This window comes from Mesoplodon mirus (assembly GCF_964341445.2).
Source record: "Mesoplodon mirus genome assembly, chromosome: 12".
Classification (NCBI taxonomy): domain Eukaryota; kingdom Metazoa; phylum Chordata; class Mammalia; order Artiodactyla; family Ziphiidae; genus Mesoplodon; species Mesoplodon mirus.
In genome coordinates this window covers 26,190,422-26,215,078 of record NC_138988.1, presented here as the reverse complement: position 1 = coordinate 26,215,078, position 24,657 = coordinate 26,190,422, and the positions used below count along the sequence as shown (strand labels likewise).

The following is a 24,657-nucleotide window of genomic DNA, read 5'->3' as shown; positions in this document are numbered from 1 at the left end:
GAGGTTCCTTAAAAAACTAAAAATAGAACTACCATATGACCCAGCAATCCCACTACTGGGCATATACCCTGAGAAAACCATAATTCAAAAAGAGTCATGTACCAAAATGTTCATTGCCTCTCTACTTACAATAGCCCAGAGATGGAAACAACCTAAGTGTCCATCATCAGATGAATGGATAAAGTAGACGTGGCACATATATACAATGGAATATTACTCAGCCCCCAAAAGAAACGAAATTGAGCTATTTGTAATGAGGTGGATAGACCTAGAGTCTGTCACACAGAGTGAAGTAAGTCAGAAAGAGAAAGACAAATACCGTATGCTAACACATATATATGGAATTTAAGAAAAAAAATGTCATGAAGAACCTAGGGGTAAGACAGGAATAAAGACACAGACCTACTAGAGAATGGACTTGAGGATATAGGGAGGGGGAAGGGTAAGCTGTGACAAAGCGAGAGAGTGGCATGGACATATATACACTACCAAACCTAAGGTAGATAGCTAGTGGGAAGCAGCCGCATAGCACAGGGAGATCAGCTCGGTGCTTTGTGACCACCTGGAGGGGTGGGATAGGGAGGGTGGGAGGGAGACGCAAAAGGGAGGGGATATGGGAATATATGTATATGTATAACTGATTAAATTTGTTATAAAGCAAAAAAAAAGTGTAATAAAAAAAGATGTAATATATATATATATATATATATATATATATATGTATATATACTGAGTACTAATTAAGTGCCAAGTGCAGGTGTAGGTATTAGGGAAATAGCAATAAACAATATGATCCCACAGCAGAGACTTGAAGACAATCCTAATATAATAGTATTGGCATGAATCTTAATTGGCATTAATTGGAATGGGTCAACATGACATCAAGTATCCAGGTGTTTGGGAACAACTACATTTTTAAATTTAGTATCTCATTCATTAAATCATTCATTCATTCATTGAAGTATACTGAGTACCCACTACACACCAAGCACTATGGGAGGTATTAGAACACAGAAATAAACTACTCAGAAACATGTAAAGCTATAGTCTAATGAGAAGAGGCAAACAATTAAATAGGAGGTTATAACAGAGTGCAGTAGATGTTTTGATAGCAGAAGTTGAACTTATAATGTAAGCTCGTAGCAGGGAGAACTAAGCCAGTTATGATAGTAAAAGAAAGCTTGTAGGAATAAGTGATATTTAAGACCCAAAGAATAATTATTAAAATGTAGAAATTGGGCTTCCCTGGTGGCGCAGTGGTTGAGAGTCCGCCTGCCGATGCAGGGGACGCGGGTTCGTGCCCCGGTCCAGGAGGATCCCACATGCCGTGGAGCGGCTGGGCCCGTGAGCCATGGCCGCTGAGCCTGCGCGTCCGGAGCCTGTGCTCTGCAACAGGAGAGGCCACGACAGTGAGAAGCCCGCGTACCGCAAAAAAAAAAAAAAAAAGAAAAAAAAATGTAGAAATTAATTAGACGTGGGCGATGGATGGAGGGAGTTGTTCAGAAGCAGAGCAAACATATGCAAAGGCCAAAATTTTAGTTAGCATCATGTTTACAAAACTTCCATCTTTATCCAAACTGCATTTTTTTTTTAGTAAAAGGCGAAAGATTTATTTGATCTGAAGAGAAACCAGAGTATCAAACTCCATTTTTAAAATGACAGTTTTCCATTGCATTTCAAAATGAACATCAACCCAGGAAACCTCTTGGCTCAGTGCCTAAGCTTCCAAATTCACAACATATATAAATGCTCAGCTTGTAACTTGTGGAGTTTTCCAGAAAATTTAGGGTTTGGACCAAAAAATGAGAGAGATCATCAGTGGCTTTCTCAGCCATGTCTTCTGACTGAGGGGGAGTATTTGGTGATGTTTTGGTTAAGGAACAATTAAGCCAACCTAACAGGGATTGGTACTTTGATAAAAAGACCTGTGGAAATTAGAAGGAGGATTCTCCCAAAGCAGAATTCCATCTTGTGAAGGGGGGGAAAAAAAAAAAAGCTTACTGTGTCCATCCTCTGCTAATGGTGAAGGTTTACAATTTCAAGAGGGAGCTGATCTACCACTCCCAGTGCCAGGAGAATCAGCCATCATCACACGTACAGGCAGACTTATCTTTAAGGAAATCAGCGTGATTTTTAGCCTCTGATTCATTTCCCCAGCTAAATAGGAAGTAAATTATATTGTACTCATGACAAGAAGGAGAAAATGATGGCCGGCAACAAATAATGAAGGAATTGCCCAAACGTCTTCCAGCAAGACAGCAGAGAAGGCCAGATTCCTCTCTGCTGGGTCCCAGCTCCTTTTGCAGAGTCTACCAACAGTAACTACACGGTGGCCATGAAATGACTCCAACTCCTTGGGGAAAAAAAATCCCTGGAGATGCACCACCTGCTGCTCACCTGGATGAAATTTCCAGCAGTTGGCACTTGCTCAAAGAGTTGTCCAGAACCAATTGGCCCCAAGCTAGAAGCATAATGGATCACATCAGGAGGTTCATCAAGGTCATGACACAAGAGTCTTGCAACTACTGTATCTTTTGCAATCATCTCTTTGCCTGTGTACCTGTGTTATCTTGCAAGGAGAAAAAACTCTTTAGGTGGATAGTCTTAAAAGGTAATGGTTTTCCCCTAAATATCCACTAGTTTGGGTAATGCACATGTGTGACAGCCCTACTTATCCTGGGACAGACAGTTCAGCTATGAAGCATCCTCTGGGAGCCATTTCCCAAAGGGTACTATGAATTTGGTCTGACTTTGTTCCTTTTCTGGGAGTATTTCCTTTCTACACCCAGCTGGGTACTTGTTTGGAAGTCTATCAAGGACATCACCTCAATAGAGCAGGCGTAGGTGGGAATCAGATCATTCTCAAAGATTGTTCCAATCTACAGCATCTGCATGGTGTGGTCAAGAGGGACAATCTTAACCTAGCGGTCATAGTGGACTTACTTCCATCTCTGTATAGTCACCCGTTTCTTCACTAGGATCCCTCGGCCCCAAATGCTCACGTTTAAGCCTCCAACCTCTAAATCCTAGTCATTCTTCAAAGACTCACATAGATCTCACCCCTTGAGGAAGCTCCCCTGAATACTCTAGTCCCACATGTTCTTCTTTTAATATAAAATCATCTTGTATTTTTTACTGTCTTTTTACATGTATTCATCGTATCATCCTGACAAGATACAACCTCCTTACAGCAAAGGAGCAAAGCAAATACTCCTGTCACCTCCAGGGGCTATAGCACTGGGGTCAGCATGTAGCAGGTGTTTGGTTAATTAACTCTCATCCCAGGGAAGGGGGTTGGAGAAGAAGGAGAAAGAAAAGGAAAAGGAAGGTATCATTTACTGAGTGTCTGCCAACTCCTATACAGAACAGATTCCAAGCATTGTATTTGATCCTTAAACCAATACTATGAGGTAGATGCAGTTATCATCTCGATTCCAAAGGCAGAGTAAGTGGGGCCCAAACAAAACCACATGGCTTGTAATTAGCAGAAGCTAGGTTTTAGTTCTCATTAGATAATCAGGAATAAAGCTTAGGAAACAGGGCCTGGGGTGGGGTGGGACAGCTGTCCTATGTGTAGTTGAGAGATTGGTTGGAGGGGGGAGGGGAGACACAGAAAAGTGACAGAAATGTAGGTTCGGAGACTGAGCTTCAAATAATAAAAATAGCCATACTGACAGAAATACAACCTCATAATCCCTTATCCAAATTCCAAAATCCAAAAGCCTGGAACTCAGCATTTTCTCATAATTTATTGAGATCATCAAAGCCTGACCTAACCTGACCTGCCAGATCTTTTTTTGTCCCACTTAGTGTGACTGTTTCTATGTACCACTGCAGTGCTATTCATTGATTTGAATAGTGGGTACTTGCAAAATATATGATAGACACACCATATTACCTTTCTAAAATTCAAAAAAATCTTTATCTTGAAACATAGCCAGTGCTTAAGTTTCCAAATAAGGGATTATGAAACTGTGATAAATAACATTTATGAAATTCACACCACATGCTCAGCACTGTGCTGAGAATGTTTTTATAAATTATCCCATTTATTCTTCACAACCACCCTAAAGAGTAAGTATTATTGTTATCCCATTTTATAAAGAAAGAAACTGAAGATCATAGGGTTTCAGTAAATTACTCAAGATCACAGAGCTCATGTGTGATAGAACCAGGATGCCAAGCCAGGTCTGTGACTCCAAAACTTAAGCTATCAACAACTTACTGTCAGATCCAGGAAACCTAGATTTCAACAGGTTATTTCTGAGGACCAGAATATGAGATTAAACAAGAGTCATTGTGATCACCAACCACATATCCAGTTGAGCCAATAAACATAGCAACGCCTCTGCTTTCCACTCACTTAACATTTTTAACCCTGACCACCCATCTCAGCTCACCTAATCAGAAACTGATCACAGAAAGATGCATTGTCATTAATGCCGTGGATATAGCTCTCTCCACATCAAGGCAAGAAGCAGTAACCACGGTCCCACGCTCTGTAACAAAACAGCACATCTTGCTGCAAACTGGCCCAGGCTGTCACTCTCAAAATTACTTTATTATATAGTGATGGACAAAAATAAAGTGTGAATTATGCCCTATTCATTAGAATTAAGGATCTGACTCAAAATGTAGACACAAAATACCCTCATTAATCATATTCTGTTAGCAAGTAGCAAAACAGAAAAAGATTTTTGGCTTAGTGGAACAGGGAAGACTTTCTAGAAGGGGTGGTCCTTATTTTAGGCCTTAAAGGATATGTAGGACAAGGAAATGGTGAGTAGAGATCATTCCCAGCAGAGAGAACATCGTACATGAAAACACAGTAATGAGGTCATAACTTATCAGACTTCCTTCCACCCAATCAATCCATCCATTCATTCAATTTCAACAAGCATTTGTGGAGTGACAGCTATGTGTCAGAAACTGTCTTGAGCACTGTATGAACCACAATGAAATCCCTGCCTTTATGGAATTAACAATCTGGGCTGAGAGGCCAACACTAAACAAGTGTAAACAAGAAAAGAAATTCAAATAGTCATATTATTAAGGAAATGAAAACTGTGACGTGATTAAAAATAATGTCTAAGGGTGAGGTTCTGAAAAATGCAAGGACAGAGGTCCCAAGGCAGTCGGCTTAGTCATTTGGCTGCCGACTAATGTAAGGGACCAGGGGACACAAGGAACAGTATGAGGTTGGAGAGAGAGGCAGTGGCCAGAGAAAACACGGTCTTGGGGATGAGGTAAGAAGTCTGGATTGCATTCCAAGTGCAAAGAAAATTACAGGAGAATTTTACAGAGATCCAATTTGGCTTTTAAACAAACTCATTCTAGCTGCTCTGCTCAGAGTATTGGAGCGGGGAAGTGGGAAGGCAGAAGCCCAGTTAAGAGATCTATGCAGTAATTCAGGTTAGAGGGGATGATGGCTGCCTTCACTGGGATGCCCTCCCAGGAGCAGAACCTGGGATGAGAATTTGAGTGCAAATAGTTCATGTGGGAGGAGAGCCAGGGCACTGTGGCACGGGAGAAGTGAGACAGTAAAGGAAAGGCTGCTGATTAAAAAAAATGCATTCAGGGCTTCCCTGGTGGTACAGTGGTGGAGAGTCCACCTGCCGATGCAGGGGACACGGGTTCGTGCCCCGGTCTGGGAAGATCCCGCATGCCGCGGAGCGGCTGGGCCCGTGAGCCATGGCCGCTGAGCCTGCGCGTCCGGAGTCTGTGCTCCACAACAGGAGAGGCCACAACAGTGAGAGGCCCGCGTAACGCAAAAGAAAAAAAAAAAAAAAAAGCATTCATTATCAGACAAGTTATTGCTCTGAGCAACTAGAGCTTAATGCCCCTGGGGAACTCTGGAAGCCAGCACAAAACACGCGCTCAGAATCGTCCCTCCAAGGGCAAGGAGCTGGAGTATTTATACACCCATTCTCTTCAGTGATCGGTTGAGAGCTTGTGGGGAAGGGTAGTATTTTCCCAACATTTCTAACCTGCTCTTTATGGAGAAGGGGCAGGGCAGAGGTCAGACCCCAAATCATCGCTCAAGCAAAGAAACACAGATACTTACTGGCAGTTGGAAGTCAGGCCACCAAAATGCTAAGGCCTGAAGACACAGACAGCACCTGCTACAATGGCTTAAACCTACAGATGTGCTAAAGATGAGCACCTGTCTTCTCTGCTCAGCCCCGGAAGAAGCCTTACATTCCACATAATCTGATCCACACCCCACCCCAGCCTCAGCCACAGCTGATTGGACAAGAAGTGAATTACTGACTCTGGAAAGTTCAAACCGATTCTCTCTCACAAAAACTTGAACGCAGAGCAGAGAGAAGAATGATCTAGGTCTGAAAAGATGAACTAGAAGGTCAGTAGAGTGGAAGAGCTAAGGTCTTCATTCTGAAGCAGCCATGAAGAGCCACAGGTTAGCTCATGAGTGGACAAAAAACTAGGTTTTGCCAAAAGTTATGCAACAGATGCATATTAAGCATGTACCATTTGCTTCTTGTAGGGGTTCTAAAAATGAAGACAATCTGGTATCTACCCTCAAGGAACTCAGTCTTGCAGAGGAGACATAATATAGATGATAAGAGTAGGAAATAAGAGAGAGAATTTGAGCAATCTCAACCTACCTTTGTCAACTGCAAAGTAAGCATTCCATGGATCTAGTTCAAAGGTTAAGTCTCCCAAGTAATCTTCATCGGTTGCCTGGCATACTCCAACTGTTTCCCCAGTTGGAATTTCCTCATCCAGTGTGATGTCGACTTTATTGTGCAGAGTTGAGTTTACAGAGGTAACACTCAAAATAGCATTTTCCATATTGAATAATCTTGTTTTAAAAGAGAAGACAATTAGAGTGGCATTTGTTTGGTGTGTATTGTTCTCCACCTCTTATGGTGGTGGAGGGGTAGGGGCTAGAGGTAGTAATGATGAAAATGGAAACTATGGACCATGGTATTGACCCAGTTACTGAGCACTTGCCTAGAGTCTAGACACAACGCTAACCACTTTTCATGTGTTTTCTCTTTTATTCCTCACAGCAGCCCCAGGAAGTTGGTACCATTTTACAGATGTGGAAAGAGATTTTAAGAAATTAAGTAACTCTAAGAAGTAAATACCAAGGTGGCTGAGAGAGGATTTGACCCCTAGCCTATCTGGCTCTAGAGACTGTATGCTTAACCATTGTGCTCTTAGCCCTATATTGTAAGAACAAGTTTCTTAAAAATGCTGTCCCCTCAATATGGTTATAAACTCCCTGGTGATAATTATCACCAGAATTTTCCTTGAGGGCAGTAAGAGAGAATCCAGCCCATCAGATACTAAGAACATATTACACTAATAACACCTAATTCTGTTGCAATTTCAATATATTTTATACTTTAAAAAACTACTTTGTGGGGCTTCCCTGGTGGCGCAGCAGTTGAGAATCTGCCTGCCAATGCAGGGGACACGGGTTCGAGCCCTGGTCTGGGAAGATCCCACATGCCACGGAGCAACTAGGCCCGTGAGCCACGACTACTGAGCCTGCGTGTCTGGAGCCTGTGCTCCGCAACAAGAGAGGCCGTGATAGTGAGAGGCCCGCGCACCGCAATGAAGAGTGGCCCCCCTTGCCACAACTAGAGAAAGCCCTCGCACAGAAACGAAGACCCAACACAACCAAAATAAATAAATTAATTAATAAACTCCTACCCCCAACATCTTAAAAAAAAACAAACAAACTACTTTGCTTTCAGTTATTAAGAAAGCCTTTTCTTTGGAATCTTAAGAGATTGTTTACATCTGACTTGTTTATTTTCCTTCTCAGCAAAAAAAAAAAAAGAAAAAAGAAACCATTTCATTCTAATGGAAATTTTACTAATGAATTTCAGAGACTATATTTTCATATTCAATTTTCAAGGCCAAATTAGAAGAATACGTTTTATTTCCTTACCTGCAGGTAAGAATGAGGTTCTTATTGTTGACACTGACAAGGAAAATCTTTAGATAGCAGTAAACAGTCCTCCGGGATCAATCACTTTAATAACTAGTGAGAAACTGAAAGGGCAGCCACAGGAAAGACAGCTAAGATTTTATAGTAACTGACAGACTTTCACAGAAATAGAATCTATTGGGCTTTAACTGACCAGTGAAAACAATTGATTCATTTAGTTAAAATGTCAGTCAAACAAGTTGTTTTTTGTTTTATTTTGTTTTTAATTAATTTATTTATTTATGGCTGTGTTGGGTCTTCGTTTCTGTGCGAGGGCTTTCTCTAGTTGCGGCAAGCAGGGGCCACTCTTCATCGCAGTGCATGGGCCTCTCACTATCGCGGCCTCTCTTGTTGCAGAGCACAGGCTCCAGACGCACAGGCTCAGTAGTCGTGGCGCACGGGCCTAGTTGCTCCGCGGCATGTGGGATCTTCCCAGACCAGGGCTCGAACCCGTGTCCCCTGCATTGGCAGGCAGATTCTCAACCACTGCGCCACCAGGGAAGCCCAAACAAGTTGTTTTAACAGTTGGAAACGGCTAACACTTTGTTAGGAACCATATTAGTCAAATCCATTGAAAAGACACGCAGAAACTTAGAAAAGTCTGTTAATCCCCATCAATCATACAAAATCGAAGGGAATTCCTTAGAGTGGTAGAGCAAACAAAGCTATGGGTATGGGTTCTTACCTTTAAACATTGACTTTTCAATATGGAAAACTGATTGACAAATGCAAAGGAGAAGGTGTTAAAAACACTTCGAAGTAACGTAATGACAATGGGGAAATATTAGGCTGGTTAGATGATTAAAGGGTTTTTATCTCAGCAGAGATATTTATGGGTTTGAAGAATGAAAGTGCAGAATATATCCTGATGGAAAGATGAATGTTCACACCCATAAACTGTGTCCTAGAGTCACCAATGGTCCCAATTTGCCCAGGACTATCCAGTCTAGCACTGAAAGTCCCACACACATCAGAGAAACTTCCCAAGCAAACCAGGATGGTTGGTCACCTTTCCAGAAAAAAAAAAATCTATTTTAACTTGAAATATACTTACAATCGAGATCAGAATTAATGTTTTCCTTCTATTTATCCTAAAAATCAAATCAGTTCTCAATTTTCCTCTTATTTTAAAACCTCTCTTACAAAAAGATGATTATTTAGGAGACAACTCTTGACAAAAATCATAAAGCCAGTCCACTTTTGAGAATAAAGACATTTCTTTCATAATTCTGGGAAGTCTTAACCACAAGAAGAGAAGGAATAAGGTGTGGGCAGGATTACATTTGGTCTAGCTGGATGCTGAAGAGTAGACTGCAAAGGAATAAGGAAGAAATGAGCCTTGCTAACTCTTTCATATGGATTTGAACAAGTGCTTTCACGGCCCCTATATCTCCTTTAAAGAGAGGGAATTGATAAGATTCCCTTGCCAATGAGGCATTCCAAAATTTCCTTTCTTCTCACTTATAGGTCTGCTCAGTGACCCTGGAAACTCTGGAGTTAGGAAAATTAAGGAGTAGTGTGCTCTCTGTAAAGTTTTAGTGAAAATCCACTGCAAAATTTTAGCCAAAGAATTATTTATTCAAATTCTTCAAACAGAGCTTCAGTCTTTCAGTGCCAGCTCCTCTGATTTCAAAGATGCTGACAAAAAGGAAAGCTTTAGTTTTCACTTATCAAGAAAAAAAGTTAATTTCTTAAACTCTCATTAATAAGTTTTACTCCAATTTGTTAACAAATTTAAGATTTGTAAATATCTTGAATACACATAATCATTTTTCCATGATTATGCCAGGCCAACAAAAGAAAAAAAGAAAACTGTTACGGACATTATCCATTATTTCCAGAGCTATTTATCGATCAGATAAACATGGGGGCAGAGGGTTTTGAGCGTAAGGGGAAATGGATAAAGAATTTGGCAATTTCTACCTCCCAAATATATAATGATAATACAAATTTAGGAGTGTTCTTCTCCTGCTGACTTCAGTCACATCCCATTTTTGAACCCTCAATCTGTTTTACTGAAGATGCTAAGACAGGATATATCCCATCCTCAACTTTCATAATCAGGAAGAATGTCCTTAAGAGATTCAGGAGCAAGCTAACTGGAATGGTTTAAAGGTCCATTTTGTTCTCCTGTAGAGCACGTTGATGCAGAACATGAGACTGAAAAGGGTGGTCATAAAAAACATTATAAAAATAGAAATAATAACTATGAACCAATCCCCTTCGGCAGATATGGAGGAAATAAGAAGAAATTGTCAGTCCATTCACTTTTCAAAGCTGCTGGATTACATCGTAAATGAATTCTGTGTCCCAGCCATCTAGAGGGAAGTCCCCACCGCCTTCTATGGCAGGTCACAAACGCCATCACTGAAATCACCTTGATGCTTAGATCTGAAGAAAGTGGATGATTCAGAGAAAGGCCAAAATAGCCACATCTATACCTAAACCATAATTGTGCAATTACAGTTTAGATGATGATTTCATATCCAAGGCAATGCCGAAAGCATCCTCATTTGGGAGCACATTAAGGCCAGATGGGGTGAGATACTCTTGAAAAGGGAAATATGAACCAAAGGGCAGGCATTTTGAGTAAATGAAAAGCCAGTAGCAGTATTTACCTTCTAGCTTCGCTCTCAAAATCAAAAACTGCTGATGTAGAAATTGTTCCAGTGCTGTCGATTGTGAAGCCAGAGCCCTCCGGGGAAAGGAAGTACTGTTTATTGGACAGGAAAGAGAAAGGAAAATATTGCAGAGACGTTGACATAGCTAGGTTACGCCCACCTCCAAGAACCAGGACTGAAATCTCTTTGTGCTCTGGGCCACCCCCCTCCCTCCTCCCCACCCCACATGAGAAGATCCTCCTTAAATGTTTGCCAGTGATGATGATTATGATGAAATTGTACTCCATTCAACTGACTTCAAGCCAGATCATTTGCCCTTAAATATTAAAAATAGATTTTCCTAATACAATACATTCCCTATGTTATCTGAACATTTTTCACACTCCAACCAAAGCTAAAATTAAAAAGGAGTTACATTTAGAAAAACATGATGACTGTCTAATGAGAACTTAGAGATTATTTTGTGTTCATTTGGTGGTGCTGAAGGTACACTTTTTGTGGGGGGGGGACTTGGGGGACAGAGAGCTGTGGAAGGGGAAAATGGAAATATTGGGATGTCTGTTCATCTCATTTTATGTGTGTAGGTACAGGCAATCCTTTATGAAGTTGTTTTTTTCTTTGACTTTCATTTATACTATCTTCTAGTTTTCTGTTAAATGCTTCAAAAACATTGTCTTTTTTTTTTTTTTTTTGCAGTATGCGGGCCTCTCACTGTTGTGGCCTCTCCCGTTGCGGAGCACAGGCTCCGGATGTGCAGGCTCAGCGGTCATGGCTCACGGGCCCAGCCGCTCTACGGCATATGGGATCCTCCCGGACCGGGGCACGAACCTGTGTCCCCTGCATCAGCAGGTGGACTCTCAACCACTGTGCCACCAGGGAAGCCCTACATTGTCTTTTAATGATCACAACTCTGCCATAGATACTGATATTATTCCCCATTTCACAGATAGGAATTCTGAGGCTTAGAAAATTCAAGTGGCTTGCCTCCAGTCTGAGAGCTGAGCTTTTCATAATGCCTCTTTGCTCACCACACTGCATCCCCAAGACAAATGCTTTCTTTGTTTTGTTTTGTTTTTGTTTTTTGCCAACGAGGGTAGATGTGGTCAAGGTTTCTAGAATAGGTAAGAATCAAACGAGTAGAAAAGGCTGGGGCAAAAAAAATCCATGGGAGGATTAATATGAGTAGTTAATTATACCAAGCACTGCTGGTTTAATAATTGTGTAGACCCAGAGATAATTTAATAGAGAAGACTAAACCCAGAAGGATTGCAAAGCTGCCTAAAAATCATTTGGAGACATTTGTGACCTTTTAATTTATTGATTTTCTGATGAATCACAGTGTTCTGATTAATTTAAATTCATACCATCCATTTCTACGCATAAAAATAAGATGGAATTGAGTTCTGCTTTTTCTGTAGAACAATATTGTAGAAATTAGCATTCAGGAACTGCAGGAAAATCAATACTTACTTTTGGGCAGAGGAATAATGATGCCCATTTCATGGTGGAAGGATGAAGGGTGGCTGGTAGTTATATTACTTGAGAGTGTTCAAAAGCCCTGGTTATATGTAAAATACATGATTATTTAAAAGACACCCGCATTTATGTGTGTAACCACTCAAGAATTGGCAGTTCTCAATTCAATTTCTACATTACAGGGTTGTCAACCATTATTTGGGAACAATATATAGTGGGAAGCTGTATTTTTATGAGGTTTAATTTTTCATAAAATGAAATGGTCTTTAAAAAAATTGATGGCACTTTTATGAACAGCTCCTGCCATTGTTCTGAGAAGGTTGGAACTGACGGTTGCTAGGCAGCCAGGGCCATCACTGGGAAAGCCACCGAAATGAATGATCCCCAGGACAGGAAGTTAGTCCAAGGGATGAGAAATTAACTCCCTGTGGGACCAGGCACCTTAGATTCATTTTCCCCCATTTTATCTATAACAACACCATCAACTAGTAGAGAAGTATCTCAGCCATAAGAATAACAATGACAGTCTCATCCCAGGTTCAGAATTAGGACAACATCTCATGGGGGGGAAGTATGGCAAGGGGAGCTTTATGTCCTTCTGGATGGACTTACCTTCAAAATCCAGTTTATTCCCTTCTCTGAAAGGCTTGTTCATGACTATTTGCTCTCAGAGAAGCTCAGGAATTAGAAATGTCAGAGCCCAAACTGCAGGCCAAGCCCAGCAAAGAGAGTTAGGGCCTCCATGCTTCAGGAGCAGTGACAGGATTCTTCTGGATTTTTCTGTGTTAATGAAAACAAATGGGGGGCTTCCCTGGTGGTGCAGTGGTTAAGAATCCGTCTGCCAATGCAGCAGACACAGGTTCGAGCCCTGGTCCAGGAAGATCCCACATGCCATGGAGCAAATAAGCCCATGTGCTACAGCTACTGAGCCTGCGCTCTTGAGCCTGCGCTCTAGAGCCTGCGCACCACAGCTACTGAAGCCCACGTGCCTAGAGCCTATGCTCTGCAACAAGAGACCACCGCAATGAGAAGCCCGCGCACTGCAACAAAGAGTAGCCCCTGCTTGTTGCAACTAGAGAAAGCTCACGTGCTGCAACAAAGACCGAACACAGCCAAAAATAATAAATAAATTAAATAAATAAATTTTAAAAAAATGTAATGGCTACCCGTTACTGTGACCCAAATTCTGTGCTAAACATTTTTTCCTGAACTATCTCATTTAATCCTTAAGATGATGCTAACAGATTGGTACTCTTCTAAGCCCCATCTTACAGGTGAGGAAGCTGAGGCTTACAAAGGTCAAGGAAATGGTCCAAGAACATATAACGTGTCAGTGGTTAAGCTGAACCTCAAACCCAGGTCTTTCTGACTCCAGAACCATTATGTGATACTGGCCATCTCATGGGAGACTATCTCCACGGGGGAAAGGCAGTATATATTTCTATTTTTATTTTTTTTATTTATTTATTTTTTTTTTGCGGTACGCGGGCCTCTCACCGCTGTGGCCTCTCCCGTTGCGGAGCACAGGCTCCCGACGTGGAGGCCCAGTGGCCATGGCTCACGGGCCCAGCCGCTCCGTGGCATGTGGGATCCTCCCGGACCGGGGCACGAACCTATGTCCCCTGCCTCGGCAGGTGGACTCTCAACCACTGCGCCACCAGGGAAGCCCTAGGCATCAGTATTTTTCAAAACTCTTTGGATATCTTCACAGTGCAGTCACGTCTGAGATCTATTGATACAGCACATCCTACCTCTTCTCACACATCAGTAGTCTATTTAGGTCCCACAATTTTCATGCACTGAAAGGTACAAAGGTATCCAAGGGGATCTGGGAAGAGCATGGATATTGTCTCATACTGTCTCTAGAACTTCCTTTGTTACAGCAGCTGAAAACAGTTGTTGGGCCAACTTGTACTAGAAAGCAGAGTTAGTTACCACACACACTCTTTCACAGGTTTCCACCAGATGGGTTAACTCTGCATGATTTAAAGAATGGTTTATATAGATGCTCCTAGAGTCCAGTGGCCTTAAATTTTAGCCTCTGTCTTAGGGATTCCACAGCAACTGATCCAGAGGTGACGATTTCTGTGCAAGAGATTTATTCATTAAGTACTCCAGGAAGACTAAGGTGGAAGTTGGGGAAACAGGACAGAGAAGGGGAGGAAGCCAAGCAAATGGCTACCTCCAAAGCCCACAGAAGCAGTTTCAGCCTGATGCCACAGGGAAGCTGTGGAGGGGACCTCATGCCTCTGAGTTTTCCCCACTCAAAGAAAAGGAGATGGGGCTTTCCTACCCTTGCACCCCTCATTCAGTGGTTAAGGGCTACCCCAGAGAGATGGAAATTCCCAGGTGCTTCCTGCCCTTGGAAGTGCAAGAAAAGTCCAAGGACCATCCTCCTCTTGCTGAAGGAAGCAAAAACACATTGAAGTTGGCAGAAGGAAGCGGGGAGCATCACACAGAAAAGGTACAAAGGTATCCAAGGAAATCTGGGAAGAGTATGGATATTATCCCCTACAGTCTCTAAAACGTCCTCTGTTACAAGCAGCTGAAAACAGTTGTTCGCCTGACTCAGGCTAGAGAGCAGAGATATTAAGAAACCCATCACCTTCCACGGAACAGTTCATTGTCCCATATTCTTTGATAATTCTGATAGCAAGTAGGATTCATTTCAACTCTGAATTGATTGGTAAGGGCTACCCAGAGCCTTTTACTGAGAAAGACCACGAGCTCCGGTTGGAAAAGTGTCACGTTCGATTAGTGATGCCTGCCACAAGCAAATGAGAAGGCAATCACAGTAGGTAGTCTCAGAGAACTTTGATATCTAAGATATCGCTAGATTGCCTGGACAAGTTTTTAAAAACACTGATGCCTGGATCCCACCTCCAGCGATTCTGATTTAGTCAGGAGGGAACCTGGCATCTGTGTTTTATTAAAGCATCCTAAGTGACTATATTATTGCTGCAAAGGTAAAGAACTACAGTAATATTCAGATAAATCAACATGCTGCTTCCCAGTTGTCCCAGGAAATGTTTTCAGGCATACTTTAAAAGAACGAAATAAATCCTCCAAAACCCAAATATTTTATTTATAATTCCTTTCTCAGTTTCATAAAAATGTCTTTTCAAACATGAACAGCAGAACACTTTTGTTTGTTTCGTCTTTTCTTGAAACTTCAATACAATGTAGACTTTGAATAGGCTAGTCATGGCCAAATCTTCAATTGCCTTGTATGAATAGACTTAAATTACTGATTTCTATTCACACATTCTTCAAATACTTACATTTTGATATGCATCTCTGAAAGGCAATGGTCTTTACCTATTGAAAACATTGCTTGAATATATATACTTGCAATTTGTAAGGCAAAAAAATAACTTGTCTGATGTGAGTCCATGTAATTGTTTGTTACAAGATCATTTAGCAAGAGCAGGACTACTGGCTAAAGTATGTTACAAGCTTGCATGCCATCTTGTGGAGGATGGTGCAAGTGATGTAATTACAAAGTAAATACTCCAAAAAAATATTTATTAAAAATATGACTGTGGGGCCTCCCTGGTGGCGCAGTGGTTGAGAGTCCGCCTGCCGATGCAGGGGATACGGGTTCGTGCCCCGGTCTGGGAGGATCCCATATGCCGCGGAGCGGCTGGGCCCGTGAGCCATGGCCGCTGGGCCTGTGCGTCCGGAGCCTGTGCTCCGCAACGGGAGAGGCCACAACAGTGAGAGGCCCGCGTACTGCAAAAAAAAAAAAAAAAAAAAAAAAAAAAAAATATGACTGTGGTTTTCTCCAAACATCTGCCTTTCGTGTGGAGAATTAAAGATTTTTTTTCTAGGTAATTAAAGCTTTTCTTAAAATCACTTTTTTCCTCAATTATATACTATTCTAAGCAAAATTTTTCTTTAGCTTGAATAACCCAGATAATTATCTCAATTCTCAAATTCATTTAGCGAGTATATGCCAAAACGATATATTTCATCACATGCCAGAACTTGACAAGTATGTCATATTGTAGGATTTAACCCTTTCCCCCCTTTCTCTTGGTGTCACAAAGAGATGAAATTTTAAGGTGAGGTTAGGGTAGAAGACCACGCCATTGGAGCAACTCAGAAATAAATCTTTTGGATACATACCCAGAAGTGAGATTGCTAAATCATGTGTAGTTTACTTTTAATTTTTTGAGGAACCTCCATACTGTTTTACATAGTGGCTGAACCATTGTGCAGCCCCATCAACAGTGTACAAGCTTTCCAATTTCTCCACATCCTTACCAGTACTTGCTGTCTTTGTTTTAGTTTGTTTGGTGGTTGTTGTTGTTTTTTATAACAGCCATACTGACCCTTATAAGATGATAACTCGTGTTTTTGATTTGCATTTCCCTGATGGTTAGTGACATTGAGCATTTTTTATAGACTTCTGGCCATTGTATGTCTTTGGAAAAATGTCTGTTCAAGTCCTTAGCCCATTTTTAAATTGGGTCATTAGGGGGGTTTTTACTATTGAGTTGTAGGAATGGCCCCCCCACACAAATGAAACTTAAAAAATTGAAAGTGTAGGGCTTCCCTGGTGGCACAGTGGTTGAGAGTCCGCCTGCCGATGCAGGGGACACGGGTTCGTGCCCCGGTCCAGGAAGATCCCACATGCCGCGGAGCGGCTGGGCCCGTGAGCCATGGCTGCTGGGCCTGCGCATCCGGAGCCTGTGCTCCGCAACGGGAAAGGCCACAACAGTGAGAGGCCCGTGTAACGCAAAAAAAGAAAAAAAAAAATCGAAAGTGTAGATGCTATCCAAAGGAAACATGGGCCTTTTCCCTAAAATGATTATACTTAAAAACAGGCCATTAAAACCAGAATTGCCACCCCAAATTATAAAGCAAAATTTACATATTATGGTTTCTAACTCAATAGACTGATCCTTTTCTCCCTTTAATGTTTGTTTTTACAGCTGAGTTATAACATAGGAGTATATAATTAAAATCCTCAGGTCCGTAATTATAAGCTCTACTGCAGTATAACTGTTGAGTCTTTTGATGATTCCATCACTAATTATGCCTCTTAGAAGATCCAAATATCACTTTACCATAAAAATCTGATCATCGTCAGCTTTCAGTCAATATGCTTGACTGAACGGAAAATATTATTTATTTCCATATAAAATCTGGGCTGCAATGATTCATTGTACATATTTTATCAAAGAGGGAAAAATAATAGAAACAGATTTATTTTTGTCATTAAATGGTATATCTTTTATCTTTAAAGGGCTACCATGAAACTTCCAGAAATTATTCTTTATTGGAATTAAAAAAAAAATCTTTCCAGCAAGTTATTAGTATGCTGGTTTAGTTAGCTGATTATTTCCTTATCCTATTACATAATGCCCAAAAGAAAGTAAAAGTTTATTAATGAAATGATGATATATATCCAAGATCTATATTCTAAGATTTGTCACTAACTTTGGAATACCTTGTATGAGATATTTTACCTTGAAATAGAGTGATTAAATGTTATTTCATGAAAATAGTCCTATTGTATCTAATTTTCATCCTTCTCACCCTCAACCCTACTGTCATCTCTCCCACTGTCCCGCCATTTCTTGTCCTCAAAGCCAGGGCTTATGTTTACAAGCTGCTAATTAACTGTTTTGATAGACACATTAAGGCACAACATAGTACTCTGAAAACTAACTTTGAGGGAATAAGTTTATTTCACCATGAAGAAAGGAAAAGACAGAATACATGTTGAGCAAGATACCTCTCTCCCTGCTACTATCTTGTTCATGATAGTCAGAGGCATCTATACTTCCCCAGGAAGTAGGATTCTTAAAGCAAAATTGAATTGAGACAATGTACATGGATTTCTAAAACTGCCTCTCTATGTAATAGATAATAGAGAAAGCCACATGCAACCCCCTTACCACCACTACTCCCACAACCATGGAACCAGGAAGGTTAAGATGGTCACATGGGGGGGGGTTGGTAATATGGATGGGGTGTGACATGGAGAGTTGGGGTACAGTAGAGACCCAGGGAAGCATTGGAAAGACCTCTGTGGGGAGGAGTAGGGTCAGCTTCAAGTCACCCAGGGATTTCAGTACTATGGGGTGGGAAAGAAGGGGGATCTTCTATCTGCAGCCATTTTTTAATCATCCCTAGATGGACCCCAGATATTGCTGACTTGCCCTTTCTGGAAATTCCCTAGCTGCCTTCTCCCCACTTTCTGTTTGAAATTAATATAGCTACTCCAGCTTTCCAGGAATTGCTGTTAACATGGTATTTCTTTTTCTACCCCTTTACTTTGAGCCTATTGGTGTTTTCATATTTAAAGTATGTTTCTTACAGACATTATATAGTTGGGCCTTGTTTTTGTTTTTGTTTTTGTCTTCATCCACTCTGACAATCTCTGTCTTTGAATTGATGCATTTGGACCATTTGTATTAGTTGAATTCATATCTACCACATTTGTAACTGTTTTTTTTTTTTTAAGAAGATGTTGGAGGTAGGAGTTTATTGATTTATTTATTTATTTTTGTTGTGTTGGGTCTTCGTTTCTGTGCGAGGGCTTTCTCTAGTTGTGGCAAGCGGGGGCCACTCTTCATCGCGGTGCGCGGGCCTCTCACTGTCGCGGCCTCTCTTGTTGCGGAGCACAGGCTCCAGACGCGCAGGCTCAGCAGTTGTGGCTCACGGGCCCAGTTGCTCCGCGGCATGTGGGATCCTCCCAGATCAGGGCTCGAACCCCTGTCCCCTGCATTGGCAGGCAGATTCTCAACCACTGTGCCACCAGGGAAGCCCTGTAACTGTTTTCTATTCATTGCAATTGTCCTTTGTTTTTTCCCTCTTTGTTTTAACTGAACATTTTATATGATTCCATTTTGTCTTCTTTATTAGCATATCAGTTTCACTTCTTAATTTTTTGTTATTGCCTCAATTTCTAATGTACATTTTTAACTAACCTAAACGTAGCTTCACATAACACTATATTGCTTTCTAGAGACTGCAACAGTAACAGTATAGGTAGCTTATACCAGGGTATTCCCAATTCCTCTCTCCTGCTGCTTGTGATACTGCTTTCATTTCACTTAACAATATGCTATAATCTTCTACTACATTGTTACTATTAAATAAAATTTTCTTTTAGTGAACTAAAAATAGAAAATTATTTTACCTTTATTTCTTTCTTCTCTCATACTTTTCCTTTCTTTATGTAGATACAAGTTTTTTACCTACATTATTTTCCTTCTTATTGATGAACTTCCTTTGACATTTCTTGCAGGCCAAGTATGCTGGTAATCAGTTTCCTCACTTTGTGTTTGACTGAAAAAAGTCTTTATTCCTCCTTAGCTTTTGAAGGACAATTTCACTGGATATAGACTTCTTGTTGATTTCTTTTTTTCCTTTGAGCATTTAAAATATTTCACTCCACTCTCTTTTTGCTTGCACAGTTTCTAACAACAAGTCTGCTCTATTTCTTATCTTTGTTCCTCTACAGGTATGGTGTTCATTTTCCTGTGGCTTCTATCAAGATTTTCTCTTTGTCTTTGGGTTTCTGAACTTTGAATATGATTTGCCTAAGGGCATGTGTGTATGTGTGTGTATCCAGATGAGATAAGGTTCAGGAAAATTCTTTTCTCCAAGAGAGTAGCCTTTGTTAGGAGAAAGCTCTGGGTTTATTTCACATTGATTCTTTTCTCTGTCTCGCTCTCCCCAAGCCACAGGTGATATTTTTTGAATCTTCACTGTGAAAACCTAATTAATGGAGTTCCTGGTGGTAAAAACTATGAAAGTGTGGGGTCCGCCTAAGACTGTGGCACCCAGCACTTTGTCTCATGGTAGTCCACCTTCAGCCTCCAGCAACATCAGAATTACCATGATAAGTCTTTATACCTGCTCATGGCTCTAGCAGTTTCTGCTCCAAGTAAGCAGAAATTGGCTGTGACTCTTGGGATTCACCAGTCTATCCACATTTTGGAGTGCTGGTTCCTCCTGATGGGTCCAAGAAAAGTCTTTGATTTTCAGCTTGTTCAGGATAAGAGGTCTTACTTTTTCTGTCTCTAAAAACAATCCATGAACCAGAGTTTCAGGGACCTTTGAACATGTACATTAGCAATGGTGGTACAGCATGAAAAATCTTAGTCCTAGAACGTAGTGAGTCTAGATATATAAAAATCCACTCGTGTTACATTAATTATTGTGGGCCAGGTCTTCATCTAGAATTTCATCTTTCATCATTATAACAACCCCAGAGATATGTCATGTTTTATCAATCTTACAGCAGCATCTAGTATAATCTTTCTACCCTGTGGCATTCTTGATAGGCATTACATGAAAAGTTAACAGGTGTTACATTTCATTTAAAAAGTGCTATGGACTAATAATTACAACAAATCAGATTAAACAAACATCTCTCTATTAGAGAACTCCTCAGGGAATTTAATATGCTGGGTATTGCGAATTCAGAGGAGATAAGTAGACATCATTTCCCTAAATCATTTGATCATAGGATGTTTTATTTTTCTCTTGGAGCATCTGGTGGGACTTGTGTTTGGTGGAATACACTTTGGTATGGTTTTGGTAGTATGAGAAGAAACACACTGGCTTCAGAGCAAAAGGATCATGGGTTTGAATTTCAACTACACTAATTATTTTTTAGGCAAATTGCTTAATCCTATTAGCCTAATGGTGCTCATCTATAAATTAAAGGCATAATACATTAGCTTATTGATCCATTACTTAATATCATAATAGACAGTAGCATCTGCTTCAGGGATTAACATAGGGATTCAATGATATAAGGTATACGCCTGTCACCTGATAAACACTTAACAGTTATTAATGTCATTATTATTATCATCATACACCAGACTCCAAAAGGGTGGTAAGCTCTTTCCCAGATTAGAACCAGTTTTTCTCTGAACCGATGTGAAGTCAAATGCAGATGAAAGTTGTTGCCCAGTCATGAATACTTGAATAACACATCTGGTCTGATCTCCTGTGTTAGAAGGATGTGTGTAGGAGTGGATCTAAGTGTAAGTTTCCACGGCCTATATCAACACTGAAATGTCATTCCATGTTTGGTAAGATTCACAAAGAACATTGCATGAGACTTCCAAATATGGCCCAGCAACCAATTCTCTTCTGAGAAAAGTATAGGGTCAGGGCCAAAAGCATTTAATCTCTATGACCAAGCATTTGGGAGTCTTTCATTTGAAATGAATTACTTGCATTAATTGGCTACTAAGTCACTGTGATTGCATATTAAAGTCACAGCTAAGCCCTATTGGACTGTGATGTGTTTTCCACACTAAAATGTCAATATGGTGGGTGACCTGCCATGCAGAACACCAGGGAAGCAATTGCAGTATGATATCTGGTGCCCGTGTGGCTGGAGTTGCTCAGTGCTGGACTCAACACTATAATCTTGAATAGGTTGATTTGGAGCAATATGCATGATTAGGTGGCTTAATGGCATGTTGTAAAGGAAGCTGTGACCTTTCCAGTCCCATCCTGGATGGATATTGTGCTCGTGGGAGGAGGATAAGACAAATGTGTGGGAGGGAACTTGACAACAGCAGTGTTCATTCGTATAATTACTTGAGTGTATTCAACACCTTAAAAAACCATACAGACAATGCCTCAGATATTAGTGGCCATCTATTGTTTAAAAAAAATTTTGTAAAAGTCAAGTTGCCTTGGATAAGGACCCAGTAGCATTACCAGTAAATTGTAAATGTTGAAAGTACTGCATCAGCATGAACAATTCTCTAATTTTTCACCAATTTAGAAAAGTCATACAACATTAAAAATTAAAGCCCATGATATTCTTGTCTATCAATCCATTAGCTAAAACTGTTACAGCCTAATAATGTCATAACGATTCCATATGACATCAAAAATTAAGACAGTAATATAAATCCTGTCATTTGCAAGATATTTTACAGTTGAAAAACTACTTTTAAGTCCATTATAACATGAGAGAAAGCAGTATGAGAGAAGACAAAGCAGATATCATTTTCCCAATTTTACAGCTGAAGCAGAGAAGCAGGCGTGTAAAAGACTTAGAGCAGTAAAGTTGGGACTTAAATCCAAGCCTCTTGGCACAAAATCCACAGTTTCATCCCCCTCCCATGGTATCTATACCTAGAGGACACCTATTCTAAATAAGCTCATTCTTGGGGCATTATCAAGCCTGAGGACCAGACCTAGTGCTTTGAAATACAAGTTAATTCTGCCAGGAAGTTGTACTGTTTCACAACAGTATGTGTAGCCAAAATCCCCAAGAATGAGATGAAATGCTTGGCATCTTTTGACCAAAGTTACCTAAGGATTAGGCTGGGCCTGCCTGTGCACAGTGAAATGCACCAGAAGGGAAGAAATTACTCAGACAACCCAGGCTTCTTTCATTTTCACCTGAAATGTCCTCATAATTGAGGCAAAAGTTATGTTTGGAATGTGAATTGTGGGCATAATTGATCTGGTTATCTCCATGGCTCTATCTGTGAACACAGCCACACATAAAACCACCAGGCACTGATAGTCTTTGCCCCAAAGCATAAATTACCTCGAAAACAGCATCCTCTGGATGCTTGGCCGCTGCTCTTTAAATGACTGTGCCAGGGGCAGTGTCTTCTAGGATATCAATCTCATTAACTGCCAGAAAATGTAAAATAGACGTCCTTGAATGAGTGTCACCATCATAAGCCCAGAAACTCCTCATTCAATCCTGGATCTTAGATAAAACAATGCATTGTGCTTGCTCTGTACAGATGTTTTTATAGGGTGATTCCCATTAATCATAATAATAATAGACATCATTTATCAAGTGTCTATCATGTATCAGGTATAGAGCAAAGAGGTATATAAATTTAAATAATAACAATATTGAACATTTCCTGAGTGCTTATAACTGCTAAGCACTCAAAACCATTGGTGACTATTCTTTCTATTTTACTGAGGATTAGAAAGAGTAAGTAACTCAAGGTTACACAGCTAATACGTTATTGGGTACTATTATTGTCTGATTATTAATGTCTGTCCTTTCCTTAAGTTTGCCTTCTTTCTATCCATTTTTAAAACACTGGGGACCATAAACTTACATATTTACTAGTCAAACCACTCTTCAGGGATCAGGAACACTGGGGCAGAGGGAGACCCCTCAGTGCTGGAGGAAAGGACCCACCCCCGGAGAAGCTGCTGCACCATTTTGCCAAGGGGACAGGATTTGTGGAGCAAAGGCATCCACAGCCTGCTTGGACTCTAGTCAGGACACTGGCTGGGCCATCCCATAAGCAAAGGTGCATGGCATGTCCACCAGCAACCTGGCACCAGGCTCACTGATTTAGAAGTCAGAAGAGTATGAGTTCACCTTGGATCTGCCCTTGAGGAGTTTATCCTCTGCTTGGAAAAGGGAATGGAAGGAAACGAACACGTATCCAACACCTCCTGTGTGCCTGGCACTAGGGTTGACCTGTGAACACACTCTCTCAGGTGACTTTCATCAAGAAGGGACTAATATCTCAGTTTAACTACTGGGGACACTGAGGCTCAGGCAGGATGAGTAACTGTCCCTAGTCAGTGACCATCCCAACATCTAAGCCTCAAATGCTTACGCTTTTAATAAAGAACGTGGATCATCCACACGTAGGTGTTAAATATTTGACTACCTAGAAAAAGGCAGAGTTGAGAATAAATGAGACGAGAGTGAGACAAAGAGATTCATATGTGGTGAAAATCAAATAGAAAGGGACAGGGAGAGAGAAAAAGAGGGAGAGGGAGAGAGAGAGAGAGAGAGAGAGCACAAAAAGGACTTGATCCCTGCCTTCATGAAGCATCTAACTCAATGACATAGACATGCTGTTCATTAAATCATCACACAAATAAAGGAATAATTTTAGTACATAATAAACAGATAAATGAATAATTCTTAACAGTGAGCAAGTTACTCCACCTTTCTAAGCCTGGTGACTCATCTATACAATGGAATGCAAATAGCACGTACCTCCAGTGCTCTCAGCATTAAATAAACTAATCCATCTGTTGCTCTTAGCATAGTGCCTGCTACATAGTGCCCAGTGAGTGGCAGTCAAGTATCATTATTTGTTATCATTATTCTCTTTATCACTCTTATAACTGTGTCCTATTAGAGGACACAGGGCATGATGCCGACATACATATGTCCACAGTGTCCTTCCTTCCCCGAGAGAAGAGCTCTGTACCTTGGTCTCTTTGAGCAAGGGATCCGATGAAGATGGGTGTCTCATTCACAACTGCAATCTGGATTAAAATGGTCTGTGAGGCTGTTGCCCCTTGATCGTCTATGGCATAAATTATCAGAGGCTAGAGAGCCACCATCTCAAAGTCCAGCTTGGGTACTCCAGTGGTGAATAATGAAAAATTTTTTTAAATGCAGAATAATGGAATGAATTACTGGTTTCCTAAAGATGTAGACAGAATATTTTAGATCTATAATTCTCACTATGAATCAGCACTTTAAAAAAAAGGAATAAAAACCTTGTATTTAAAAAGTGGAAGCAGGGACTTCCCTGGTGGTCCAGTGGTTAAGACTCTGTGCTCCCAATGCAGGGGGCCTGGGTTCAATCCCTGGTCAGGGAA

At 40.8% G+C, this 24,657-nt stretch overlaps 1 pseudogene across 1 annotated transcript in view; it reads right to left on the bottom strand.

Annotated features, from left to right (window-relative positions):
- The window catches only part of LOC309813096 (cadherin-related family member 3-like), a 40,417-nt pseudogene extending 15,988 nt beyond the window's left edge, over window positions 1-24,429 (bottom strand). The window contains exons 1-7 of the transcript in view: window positions 24,261-24,429; window positions 22,607-22,695; window positions 10,582-10,676; window positions 7,925-8,028; window positions 6,627-6,823; window positions 4,401-4,499; window positions 2,398-2,560 (exon numbers count right to left, since the gene is read on the bottom strand). The product of the transcript in view is annotated as a cadherin-related family member 3-like (transcript). The remainder of the gene's footprint in view (window positions 1-2,397; window positions 2,561-4,400; window positions 4,500-6,626; window positions 6,824-7,924; window positions 8,029-10,581; window positions 10,677-22,606; window positions 22,696-24,260) is intronic.
- Window positions 24,430-24,657: the final 228 nt, after the last annotated feature.